Source organism: Lepus europaeus, chromosome 8, assembly GCF_033115175.1.
Source record: "Lepus europaeus isolate LE1 chromosome 8, mLepTim1.pri, whole genome shotgun sequence".
Classification (NCBI taxonomy): Eukaryota; Metazoa; Chordata; class Mammalia; order Lagomorpha; family Leporidae; genus Lepus; species Lepus europaeus.
In genome coordinates, this window is record NC_084834.1 from 68,520,151 (window position 1) to 68,533,289 (window position 13,139).

Here is a 13,139-nt window from a genome sequence, read left to right on the forward strand (position 1 = left end):
TTAGTTTAATCTTTAAAAATGGATTAAAGAGGGCCAGCGCCACGGCTCACTTGGCTAATCCTCTGCCTGTGGTGCCTGCACCCCAGGTTCTAGTCCCAGTTGGAGCGCCAGATTCTGTCCCAGTTGCTCCTCTTCCAGTCCAGATCTCTGCTGTGGCCTGGGAGTGCAGTGGAGCATGGCCCAAGTGCTTGGGCCCTGCACCTGCATGGGAGACCAGGAGGAAGTACCTGGCTCCTGGCTTCGGATTGGTACAGCGCGCTGGCCACGGCAGCCATTTGGGGGGTGAACCAACAGAAAAAAGAATACCTTTCTCTCTCTCTCTCTCTCTCTCTCTCTCTCTCACTGTCAAAGAAAAATTTTAAAAAATGGATTAAAGAGAAGAAATTCTTAGAAAATATTCCATTTTAAGTATTTAGGATGTATTACTTTTTGATAAGTTATGTATATGATACAGCCATGTCTTTCTCATAAATATACAGAGGATGGGGAAAATGCTATGTTTAAAATCCATTGTGATAAACAAATGTGCTCTAGTTTATTTTAGCCTTGGTAAAAATCTTATGGATTATTTCTTTAGTTAAGGAAAGATATTTTCGCAGAGGGAATCTATTAAAACCTTCTGAGTCCAGAAGCAAGATCATTTTACTGTGAAGCAAGATTAGGAGTTAAATAGGCTTGCCAAGCTCTGGTACTAAACTTTTATTGTTATTGTACTGCGAATAATGGGGGGGGTAAATAAAATGTTAAGGAAACACTGCAGATCTTCATGCATGTGTCTGTGCACATGTGTACATTTACTCATGCAACATGCTTGCTAACGGACGCAGCATCTGCAGCATCTCATCGGTAAGTCTGGTATTCTCTGCTCCTCTGTGCCCCTGACCATTCGGGAACCTATACAGATACCAGGCAAGCCACCGTGGCATCCAACAAAGCCCAGGGCTAGGCCCATCTGCCAGGAGCCAGGAAGCTGCCATGGGACTTGGCCTGACCTTGTGAAATCCTGTAACCCACCCATGAGCTTGTCTCCCCAGACTGCTTTAAATTCATGATCCCCGAATCACGTTCTGAAATCCTAAGGATCCCAACCTTGACTGGGAGTAACCTCCTCAAGGCCTTTTCCATTGTGTCTTCTCTATCAGTAAGAAATAAACAACCACAATATGAAACCTATCAGGTGTCTAAGAGCAAGTAGCTGCCACTTAGAGGCTATGTGAATTTCGACAAAGTCCTCGAGTCCTGTGGCCTCAGTCTGCTCATCTGTAAGAGGGGATAATAGCAGTTCCTAATTTCAGGGTCAACTTGAAGATTAAATGAGAAAATAATCAAAAGCCTTTACAATCATGTTTGATATTCTTATTAAATTCTCTACTTAATTTCTATGAAATTCAGACATTTTGTTTAATCTGTTTTAAAGAAGGCTATTTCCCGAATGAGTTCCCTCTCACCAAGGCTTATGGTAACCACACCCCGCATGCCATCAGTAGTTAACTGCCCGTGGTATGGTCCCCTTCCCACTTAGGAAAATGGGTATCCATGTATCCCGTTGCTTCACAATCCTGGTAAAGACAGAAGATCTACTTTTTGTTTACAAAACTGCAGGTTATGGAGGAAAGCATGAGCAAAAATTTGAAAGTGTATCCATTCTAGGATGGATTTTTACATGATATAACTCAAGATAATATTTTACAAAAAGGAAATACAGATATAGCATAAATACCATTTTTAGCATTGATGAGAAAAAACTTATATACTAAGATTAATTTTTCACTTTCATGATTTTTTTTTTCTTCAACTTTGAGACAATCATGAAAATTTATAGGAACCTATAACCTGAAACAAAACAACTTTAAAGCTGTCACATATACTCTTTCAGACACAACATATTCTTTATTTTTGAAAGGAAATATGTAATTTCCTTAGAAAGAAAAAGGAATGTGACATTTTCTTGTCCTAGTCACCAAGTTTAAATTATATTTCAAGGAAGCAGACAGTTAATATTTGCAGTTTTATGTCTTGTTATATGTATTTGTGCCATTTCTAAAAATATTTTCTATAAAATCTAGGGAAACTAAATGATTTTAAGTTTTTATAAAAAATATCAGCAAAATACAGTTTGTTTTTCATACTCCATAGAGCTAAAATTAAAACTGTGTATTATCATAGTCTTATTTAACATGGATAATATTTGTTATATCATTGATGCAAAAATAAAGTGTAAAAAATGTGAGTCTCCTTCACAGAGACAGAAGATCATCTAGACAATAGGAAGAATGTTAAAAAAGAGCCATAATGCTCTGGAGCACATAAAATATTTTGAGTCTCTAGAATTTGTGGGTTTTTTTTTTTTTTTCATTTGATTTGAAAGGCAGAGGGAGGGGGCCGGCGCTGTGGCCCAGTGGGTTAATGCCTTGGCCTGAAGCGCCAGCATCCCATTTGGCTGCCGGTTCAAGACCCAGCAGCTGCACTTCTGATCCAGCTCTCTGCTATGGCCTGGGATAGCAGTAGAAGATGGTCTAAGTCCTTGGGCCCCTGCACCCGCATGGGAGACCCGGAGGAAGCTCCTGGCTCCTGGCTTCGGATTGGCGCAGCTCCGCCCTGTTGCGGCCAATTGGGGAGTGAACCAGAAGATGGAAGACCTCTCTCTCTGCCTCTCCTCTCTCTATGTAACTCTGACTTTCAAATAAATAAATAAATCTTTAAAAAAAAAAAAAAGGCAAAGGGAGAACAAGGGACAGATAGAGATCTTCTTTCCACTGATTCACTCCCCAAGTGCCCACCTCAGCTAGGCCTGGGCCAGACAAGCCAGGAGCCTGGAACTCAATCCAAGTCTCTCATGGGTAGCAGGGACTCAAGTTCTTGAGCCGTGATCTGCTGCCTGCCGGGATGTTCTTAGCAGGAAGCTGGATAGGAGGTGGAGTAGCCAAGACTCAAATCAGGCACTCTGATGAAGTATGTGAGCATTGATAAAACTTGTTTTTCTGAGAAAAGAGCTTATAATGATATAGTAAACTTTCCTATAAAAATGTTAATATTCTTAAATAGTCTTGAGAAAACATTGTCTTCATTACAATGTCACTTTTTCCAAAGACATACTTTTGATGTTGAGAAAGTAGTTTTGTTTTCAGGCAATGGTTAAAGGGAGAATAATTTCTTTTTTTTTTCTTTTCAAAAAAGTTTACTTCTTTAATATTTATTTGAAAGGCAGAGAGAGACTCATACACAGAGAGATCTGCCATCTGCTGGTTCAGTCCTCAAATGCCTGCAACAGGTGGGGCTGGACCAGGCCAAAGCCAGGGGCCTAGAACTCACTTCAGGTTTCCCATGGGTGGCAGGGACCCAAGTACTTGGTCCATCACCCACTGTCTCCTAGGGTGAGCATTAGTAGGAAGTTGGGATCTGAAGCAGAGCTGGAATTCAAATCCTGGAACCCTGATACGGGATGCAGGTATTCCAAGCAACATCTTTTTTTTTTTTTTTTTTTTTTTTTTTTTTTTTAAGATTTAGTTATTTGTTTGAAAGTCAAAGTTACACACACAGAGAGAGAGAGACAGAGAGAGACAGAGAGGTCTTACATCCCCTGGTTCACTCCCCAATTGGTCGCAACGGCCGGAGCTATGCCAATCCAAAGCCAGGAGCCAAGATTTCTTCTGGGTCTTTCCACGTGGGTGCAGGGGCCCAAGGACTTGGGCTATCTTCTACTGCTTTCCCAGGCCATTTGCAGACAACTGGATTGGAAGTGAAGCAGCCGGGACTCAAACCGGTGCCCATATAGGATTCTGGCACTGCAGGTGGCAGTTTTACCTGATACACCACAGTTCTGGCCCCCCAAACATCTTAACCATTGCACCAAATGCCCCCTTCCAGGCAGGATACAATTTCTAAGCCATTACAAATATGGCAAATAACACCTAAGAAAGAAAAAGTTTTTTTCTCTTAAGTTTCATCAAAGAGAGAAAAATAAACCATTTTCTGAAAATATGTTGTTTTCTGCTAAAGCATTTTTCATTCATTCAGATTGATGAAATTGGTGATTGGCCTTGAAAATAATGTTGAGATTTTTCAGGATTAAAACCAAACTATATTATCTACGAAAGCTAGGATTTTTCTGAGGCCCTGAGTCATAAGGATTCTTTCTGAAACAAAAGATAAATGTAAGGTGATTTTGTTTCATGTATCTTTCAGATGCTTTTTAGAATGTATTGTTTTTAAGCCTTTAAAATATAAATTAAAACTTGATATTAGTGTGTTATCTTTGACTCTATGTCATATAGCTGTATGATTTTTAAATAACATTAAATTTTAATTAGTTCATAGTTAGACTATTTGGAATTCCTTTTCCATCTGTTACACGTGGATCTCACAGTTGACATTAATCTTCATCGCATACATCTAATGGTTTTTTATTTTAAGTATATTTAAAAGGCAGATATATTGAAGATTTCAGACTTCCAAAGGTCAAGTTGTTGATTCAAGTCTGTACGGTAGGCCACATAATCAACTCAATAATTTGTTTATTCCTCATTCACTTACTATAATTGCTGAACATACTGTTTTTGTTTGTTACCTGGATTCTATTATTTTAAAACACTGAATTACATTGTGGAATAATTTCTTTTTATTTTTATTTATTTATTTATTTTATTTTTGACAGGCAGAGTGGACAGTGAGAGAGAGAGAGACAGAGAGAAAGGTCTTCCTTTGCCGTTGGTTCACCCCCCAAATGGCCGCCGCGCTGCAGCTGGCGCACCGCGCTGGTCTGAAGGCAGGAGCCAGGTGCTTCTCCTGGTCTCTCATGGGGTGCAGGGCCCAAGCACTTGGGCCATCCTCCACTGCACTCCCCGGGCCACAGCAGAGAGTTGACCTGGAAGAGGGGCAACTGAGACAGAATCCAGCACCCCGACTGGGACTAGAACCCGGTGTGCCAGTGCCGCAAGGTAGAGAATTAACCTGTTGAGCCACAGCGCCGGCCAGGAATAATTTCAATGTGTTGTAGATCTGATTGTTTTCTGTTTATTTAACTTGAGTCTCCTGTAGCAGAATTTATCCAGTAATCTATTCAATATATTTATGAATATATTGTGATATTGTGAATATATTGTGATATGAATATATTGTGACAATTTGTGAAGGTAGACTTTAAGAAGGGAAAGACATTTAGGGGCCGGCGCTATGGCGTGGCAGGTATAGCCACTGCCTACAGTGCCAGCATCCATATGGGCACCGGTTAAGGACCCGGCTGCTCCACTATGGCCAGGGAAGCAGTGGAAGATGGCCCAAGTCCTTGAGCCCCTGCACCTTCGTGGGAGACCCAGAAGCAGCTCCTAGCTCCTGGCTTCAGTTCAGTGCAACTGTGGCCATTGTGACTATTTGGGGAGTGAACCAGCAGATGAAAGATCTCTCTCTCTTTCTGCCTCTGCTTCTGCCTCTCTGCCTTCCAAATAAATAAATAAATTTAAAAAAAAGATTGAGTAAAAAAAAGATTAGTTACTGATTCCAGATTAGCTAATAATTCAAAGAAAATATAACAGTTCAGTTCTTTTGTGAGTTACAGACCTATTAAATTTGCTTTTAAAGTTAAATGAGAATTACAAGATTACAAGACCATTTTTTCTTCAGTAACTATAATAATAGGACTTTAGTTTTTTCTTCTTAAAGAAGTACCTTCTTCCAGTTACAGAATATTTCATAAAGTCAACTCACTTCCATCTCTTGAGTGTGAAGCATTTAGAAAATTTGATTTATTTTTTGGAGGGAGGCAGAGAGTCAAGAGTTCCTACCTGCCGGTCTACTCCCCAAGTGGCCACAAAGCTAGAGCCACAGACTCAAACTAGATCTCCTATCACCTGCTGCCTCCGAGGGTCTGCATTCGAGGGAAGCTGGAACTGGGAGAAGAGCAGGAACCCAGGCTCAGGAACTCTTGTTTGGGATGTAGGTGTCCCAAATGGCATCTGAACAGCTAGGCCAAACACCTGCTCCATTCTCGGGCAGTTTTATACACAAGCTTATTCTGTTCTTGAAGAGAGTTTTCGTTCAGTTTTACTTGTTAAGCTGAACAAGAACTGTTTCCATTGTTTACCTAATTAATTAAAAGTTCCTGGCCGGCGCCACGACTCGCTTGGCTAATCCGCCGGCTTAGGCACCAGCACTCTGGGTTCTAGTCCCGGTTGGGGCACCAGATTCTGTCCCGGTTGCTCCTCTTCCAGTCCAGATCTCTGCTGTGGCCCAGGAAGGCAGTGGAGGATGGCCCAAGTGCTTGGGCCCTGCACCCGCATGGGAGACCAGGAGGAAGCACCTGGCTCCTGGCTTCGGATCAGCGCAGTGCCGGCCGTGGTGGCCATTTGGGGGGTGAACCAACGGAAGGAAGACCTTTGTCTCTCTTTCTCACTGTCTAACTCTGCCTGTCAAAAAAAAAAAAGTTCCTTTAGAGGGGAATAAAAAGTTAGTTGAAAGAAATTTTTAATGTTGGCTTGACAAAAAGAATTACAGTATGATTTTTCCTTCCAACTCTTCCCCCGGCTTCATTTGGACTTGTTACTGTAAATTTTAATACTAGTTATCTTTTCAGTAAATGAAAATACTGAGAGAGGGGAGAATGAAAAGTTGAGGGGTTGGGATTGGTGGGGGGAGGATGTTGAGGGAGCGAATCTCCTCACAGGCTGTTGCAAAACAACCAAAGGAGCAAATGTGTTTGAATAAATTATGACATCATGAAGTCTGTTTATTTTCCTTTTAATTCAAAAGACAGTATTTTACAGAATAGATCACAAAACGATTCATTGGATCTGATTAAGTTTGTGCATAATTTGGAAAAACTTATTTAAACAATCCCTTAAATGTTTGCATTGTTTCACTTATTGATTTATCAAATCAATCATCAATAAATATTTACTCAGCCCTTCCTAAGTGCCAGATACTCTCTGAGCACCAAAGTTCAAGCTGTTTGTGCTACCATGGAACTTCTTAGATAATGGGGATAGAGACATTAAGTGAACAATCATACTAAGAATCTGTTCATCTCCGTGGCTGTGAAGTTCTGTGATGCAGGGGCTGGGGGCAGCCAGGCCAAGGAGTGCCTTGCTGATGAGGTGGCTTTACGTGAGACTTCAAGATGAGCAGGGCTAAGAGGCCGGCTTTCTGCTGCAGTCCTTCCAAATGAAATTACAGATAACCTTGGTCTGAGAATCCCATGTCCGAAACACCGTACTGTGAACCACCGTAAGGCTGTTGTAGTCATCGTAGTAAGCTTTTCCTCCAAATTTCTACTCACTACAGTATTCAGTCAATATGAGCCACAAAGCGTGTTCGTATGTCATTAGATCTTTAAATAATAGCCTTGACTCTGAAGTTTGTATTAACTCTAAGGCAGCAATGACGTAACTTACTGTGACAAGTACAGCAGGTTAGCATCACCCAGTTCAACTCATGTGATACCAGCCCACATTGCCCAGGACTGGAAACCGCTATCCAACTGCAAAATAGCTTTCTGGTGGGGCTAACTCATAAACGATTGCATTTCTATCGGGATCCGTGTCTCCAACTCCTCTGCCCTGTGCAGAGAATCGAGGCAGTATGTAATAATCCCTACAATATATGCAGCACTCGCTAATTGCCAGGTAGGCTCCTAAATATTGTATGTGTATTACCTCACCCTGTCCTCATAGCAGTCCTGCTGAAGTGGGTACTAGGATTACCTCCCCTTCATTAATGAGGCAACTAAGGCACAAAGGATACATATCTTGCTCAAGGTAATCAGGTGCAGGTCGCACAATAGAGCTTCCAAGCCAGGCAGCCTGCTTCAATTGCAGTAAAGTGTGTGGATTTTAACATTCAGAGTCTGAGCTGTGTCATCAGCACTTGTACGACCTTGGGCAAATTGTTAAGTTCAATGAGCCTTAGTTTCCCCATTTGTCAAAAGGAATTGTAATCTTAACCCCAAAGTTGTTTTTGTTTATTTTATTTCAGTTATATACAAATTTATACAAGTTTCATATTTCATATATACAGATTTTGGAACATAGCGATACTTCCCACCCCCATGTTCCCTCCCGCCCACACTCCAACTCTTCTTCCTCCCTCACTAGTTCCCACTCTTCATTTTTACAAAGATCTATTTTCAGTTTACTTAATATTTGTACAGTTAACCCTGCACTAAGTAAAGACTTCAACAAATATTATGAAGAAAAAAACACTTTAACCTCAAAGTTTGGTCAGGGAAAAACACAATAATAAATGTAACTATCCCTTGAAAGACACTACTCAATAACAGTAGACTTTTCCTTTCTGACTTGTAAGAATTAATGTCTCTAGGATTCGGAAACCTGGATATCCATATGATTGTTAGTAAGATAGTATTATTTCATTCTAGTCTTCATTGACCTTTACAGTTCTTCCAGTTGAACAGAACCATTTAAAGTTTCTATTAATAATTTATTTTATTTTATTTTTTTGACAGGCAGAGTAGACAGAGACAGAGAGACAGGTCTTCCTTTTCCGTTGGTTCACCCCCCAATGGCCGGTGCGGCTGGCTTGCTGTGGTCTATTAATAATTAAGCACCTTTTCTTTCAATGAGAAAGAATAATTTATCAAACTATACCTAAGTTTATTACTAGCATCTATACCAGAGGAAGGAAGAAATTAGCTGAATTTTAAAACTTGAAATTTAAAAACCTAAAAAACTTGCACAATAAGTTGCAAGTCATAGAAACGTATCTATACCAACTGTAAAAATAAAGGTATTTTGTCAAGTGACATGAGCGTGAAAGTGCTGCACTAATGCAGGCTGTTCTGGCGTTGCTCCGGCAACTCAACATCACCAGCGAGTGCTCGCTTCCTTACATTTCTTCACACTTCTGCCATATGGCCGCCTTCATCCCTGCTCCTACTCTCCTCTTTCTTACAAGGTGGCTGCCAGTCACTCCTGGGGCTTCATTCTTTCATGTCTACATTCAGAGTGCAATACTCTGAGTACAGAGTCTGCAAATATCCAACATTTTTGAGCTCCTTTGTGGCTGCAGACACATAGGTCATAGGTCTCCCATTATCCTCTTGTGGGAGGAATGTCAGATTCTGGCTGGATACTGCCATTGCAGCTTTTTCCCTAGCATCCTTGTCCAGTGGGAAGTTGCAATAAACATTTTCACTACTTGATTTAGAAAATTAGACACCAGGGAAGCAACCAATTTTGTTGTATCTGAGTTTTCCCAGAACTACGATACTCTTCCGCTTCATACAACCCTCCTTCATCTATTTTAATATTGTGTCTTTCTAAATCATAAGCTTTTGTTCTTCATCTCCCCCACCCCAGGAGTACACATAGAGAAAACTTTTTTGCATGCAGAAGAGAGCCCTTTGGGCATCATGTTCTCCAGCTGAGTTTTGCTCAATTTTGCACCTTCTTTAAGTTACTTAAAAAAGATATACTGAATAATGCTTCCCAGTGCAGGGAAGCTACTCAGCTCCCTTTGTCTGTCTTGCAGAATCACCCTTCACATGGGGTGAGAGGCCCACAGGGCCAGGGAGACAATCCTACCCAGAGTCCTTTTTCCCACTTCTACAACATGTCCCAGGCATCCAGGAGCCGAGATTCCTGCCCCCACTGCCCTGACTGGCCTTTTCCCTAGGCCCGTGTTCTCAGGTTTGGAGCACTGCTGATGTGTTCCCCACACACTAGTAGGTGACTTGAACAGTGGTCCATGAGGAGCTGTGCACAGGACTTGCAGGCTGCAGTGTTCACACAGAAGCCCCAAGCTCTTCCCAGTGGGAATGGGGGCTGAAAAGAGAAACAGGGTGGGAAGAGAAGGGGGGAATTTGTATGGAGGATAGTAAAATAGGGGAAGAGTATCCCCGTGATCTGTGACCTTCAAATCGGATGAGTGCACACAAGGCAAGGAATTTCTCTCATTTATGTAAATTCCACCACAGTAATCTCAGTGTAGCTATTTTTGTGACTCCTGAACACTTAACCATGTCTCCGCATTTCAACTCTTTTTGAATAATTGCATATAACTGCATTATTCAAATTGCATTATATGAAGTTCTGTCTGTATCAGCAATAATGAAATCTAAAATACAAAGTGCTAAGCAGCAGCCTTCCTTCTGAAATAGCTCCTAGTGTAATGTTATTGAAACAACTGTCATGCTTTTAAATTTTATGTTTTTAAGCATTTGTAATTTTTTAAGGAAAGCACAATGATATTTGGATACTAAGTTTAATTTAGTTATTACTTTCATTAGTATAAGACTCAGCAAATCATCTAAAATAGCATATTTATTTCTACTACCTTCCTGGCTGATACACCTGTCTCTTTTTCTACTGATTAGTGTTCCTATTACCAACTTAGGCAAATAGATTCAATTGTCAGGGAGGGAGTTTGCAGATAAATGCACAAGATGCAATGTCCCTACAGAGAAGCCAGGTCCCACATGTAGAAACACACCCAATTGTCCAGGCTAAGAGTTTCTGTTCTTCCTGTTCCCATGGTACAAAAGCTGCTGTGTCTCCAGGAAAGAAAAAGAATCAGGGGTTGGGTATGCAACTAGCAGCTAAAAAGTGCTGAACCACTCTTCAAAGAGGAGAAGCTGAATTCCCAGGAGAGTCTTGGAGGGAGGGAAGAGGAGAAAGGTGAGATGGAAGGGGGAGAAAGGAGAAGCCCATGAGGTGAAACAGACCACATGCTCTGTGTTGTGACAACTTCCCAAGAGCACCAGAGTCAACCCTGGGTTCACAAGGTGCTGGAGACAATGGGCTATTGAGGCCACCTGTGAGCACTAGCTCACCCAGAGAACTGGTTTGGGGCAAACAGAGATGACATGAAGAGATGCAAAACTTGAGCTGGGACTTCCATGAAAATCTCAGACATCAATGGCTTCTAAAATTGAGCCTCTTTAATTTTCATATTTATTTGAAAGGCAGGGAGACCCAGAAAGAAACAGAGACACAGTTGGAGAGAGAGAGCTCACATCTGCAGGTTCACGCCCCAAATGCCTGCAACAGCCAGGGTTGTGCTGCACCAGGCTGAAGCCAGGCACCTGGAACTCAGTCTGGATCTCTAACATGGTTGGCAGGGATCCAATACTTAAGCCATCATCTTCCTCCCATGGTGTGCATTAGCAGGAAGGTGAATCAGAAGCAGAGCCACTGGGATCTGAACCCAGGCCTTCTAATGAGGGTTGTGGACATCCTGAGCAGTGACTTAACTGCCAAGCCAAAAGGTTGCCCCTGAAATTGGGTCTTGAACCAAATTTAATTGGATCTCTCAAGAATAAAGAGCCACCAGGTGACATTTTTAGTCCAACAACAAACAGAATAAACCTTGCTGTTTTAGAGCAGGGAGCAAACATTTACTCCAGCCCTGCATACTCTAAAGAGAAAAAGTTGAACCCCACAGAAGTATAAGCAGTGTGCCCTGTGTTAAGGGGCAAAAGTAGAAAAGCTGGGATTAGGTTGCTTCCTAAAACCACTGCCCAATTTCTTGCTAACACTAACCAGAAAGGAGATGCAGTAAAACAGAATGAGGCTTTTAGACGCCAGCTGCTCTTGAATAGAAGCAGTACAAGATGGGGAATTGGCTGACTTGGATTCTAATCTCACATCTGCCTCTTTGCAGCTGTTTGTCTCTGGAAGCACAGCTTGCCCTCCCAGAATGCATTGCTTCTTCTGTTAAGAATGACCGTCTTGTTTCCATTCAGCTAAAATCTCTTATTTTGTGAGTGCTTCCGCTTAGGGGAAAACAGATGTTAGAGTGAGTTGGTGAGGTCCATGAGGACACTTATGTAAACTATGCAAGTGTCTTCTGGGAGCATCAGATGACAGGATAATTTATAGACCCAGCCTTGACCCAGCTACTTCTTGCCCTTCACCTGAGGTACCTGGCGAGAGGGAAGCAGCAGATGGAAGAGGGGAGATAACTGAGTATATGACTTGTAGAGAACAGCCCAGTCTCTGCATCCACAGGCTGAATTGTTACAGCCTTTCATCCTCCAGGGGGCTGGAGGGACTTGGGGCTTGTCTTGGAAGCCATGCAAGGTCTCCTCATGCCTGGCACCCTGCCCTTCGTGGACTTCCCCCAGCTCACTTCCACCCTTCGCTCTTGCCCTACAATGTGCCTGCATGCTCTACTCCTCCTGTTTAGACTGACCTGGGTGTGCCTCAGGGGTGCTGCCATAGGGTTAGCATCTTTCCGTCTTTACCTCAGTCCCTCCTCTTTTCCCACCAATGACTGCCTTGCCAAAGCTGAGGTGGAGCCAGCTCTTGCCCTGATGGTTACCAGCATCCCAGCTGGACAGCTTTTCTGTCTTAGTCTCTTACCCCAGTGCTTCACATCTTCATGTGCATTTAATGTGTTTGCTTCTCCTGTATTCGTTCTTTCCTCCAACACCTATGTACTAGACATATTTCATGTGTAAATATAGGTTCTGGGCATTGTGAAAGAGTAGAGCAGGCTGGTGCTGTGGCATAGTAGGGTAAACCTCTGCCTATGGCGTCAGTATCCCACATAGGCACAGGTTCAAGTCCTGGCTGCTCCACTTTTGATCCTGCTCCCCGCTGATGGCCTGGGAAAGGAGTGGAGGATGGCCCAAGTGCTTGGACTCCTGCATCCACGTGGGAAATCTGGAAGAAGCTCCTGGCTTCAGATTGACCAAGCTCCAGCCACTGTGGCCATTTGGACAGTAAACCAGCAGGTGGAAGACCTCTCTTTCTGTCTCTTCCTCTCTCTGTAACTCTGTCTCTCAAATAAATAAATTTTTAAAAATTGAGAGCAGAACAGTCAAAGTCCATGCTCAAGCAGCTCATCATCTGGTGGTGTGGGTGTTGTGGAGGGTGGGAGTAGGATGTAGAGTTGTCAGATAAAATACAGATGTGCAATTAAATTTTAATTTCAAATAAATAACCTAGAATTTTTTTAATTCTATTTTTCCATGAGCTTTTTTTTAACTTGTATTTAATGCATATAAATTTCCAAAGTACAGCTTATGGATTACAATGGCTCCCCCCCCCCATAACTTCCCTCCCACCCGCAACCCTCCCCTTTCCCGCTCTCTCTCCACTTCCATTCACATCAAGATTCATTTTCAATTCTCTTTATATACAGAAGATCAATTTAGTATATATTAAGTAGAGATTTCAACAGTTTGC

General features: G+C 42.1%; 1 protein-coding gene across 1 annotated transcript in view; it reads left to right on the forward strand.

Annotated features, from left to right (window-relative positions):
• The window catches only part of COL25A1 (collagen type XXV alpha 1 chain), a 517,707-nt gene that overhangs the window by 412,068 nt on the left and 92,500 nt on the right, over positions 1–13,139 (forward strand). The window lies entirely within an intron of this gene.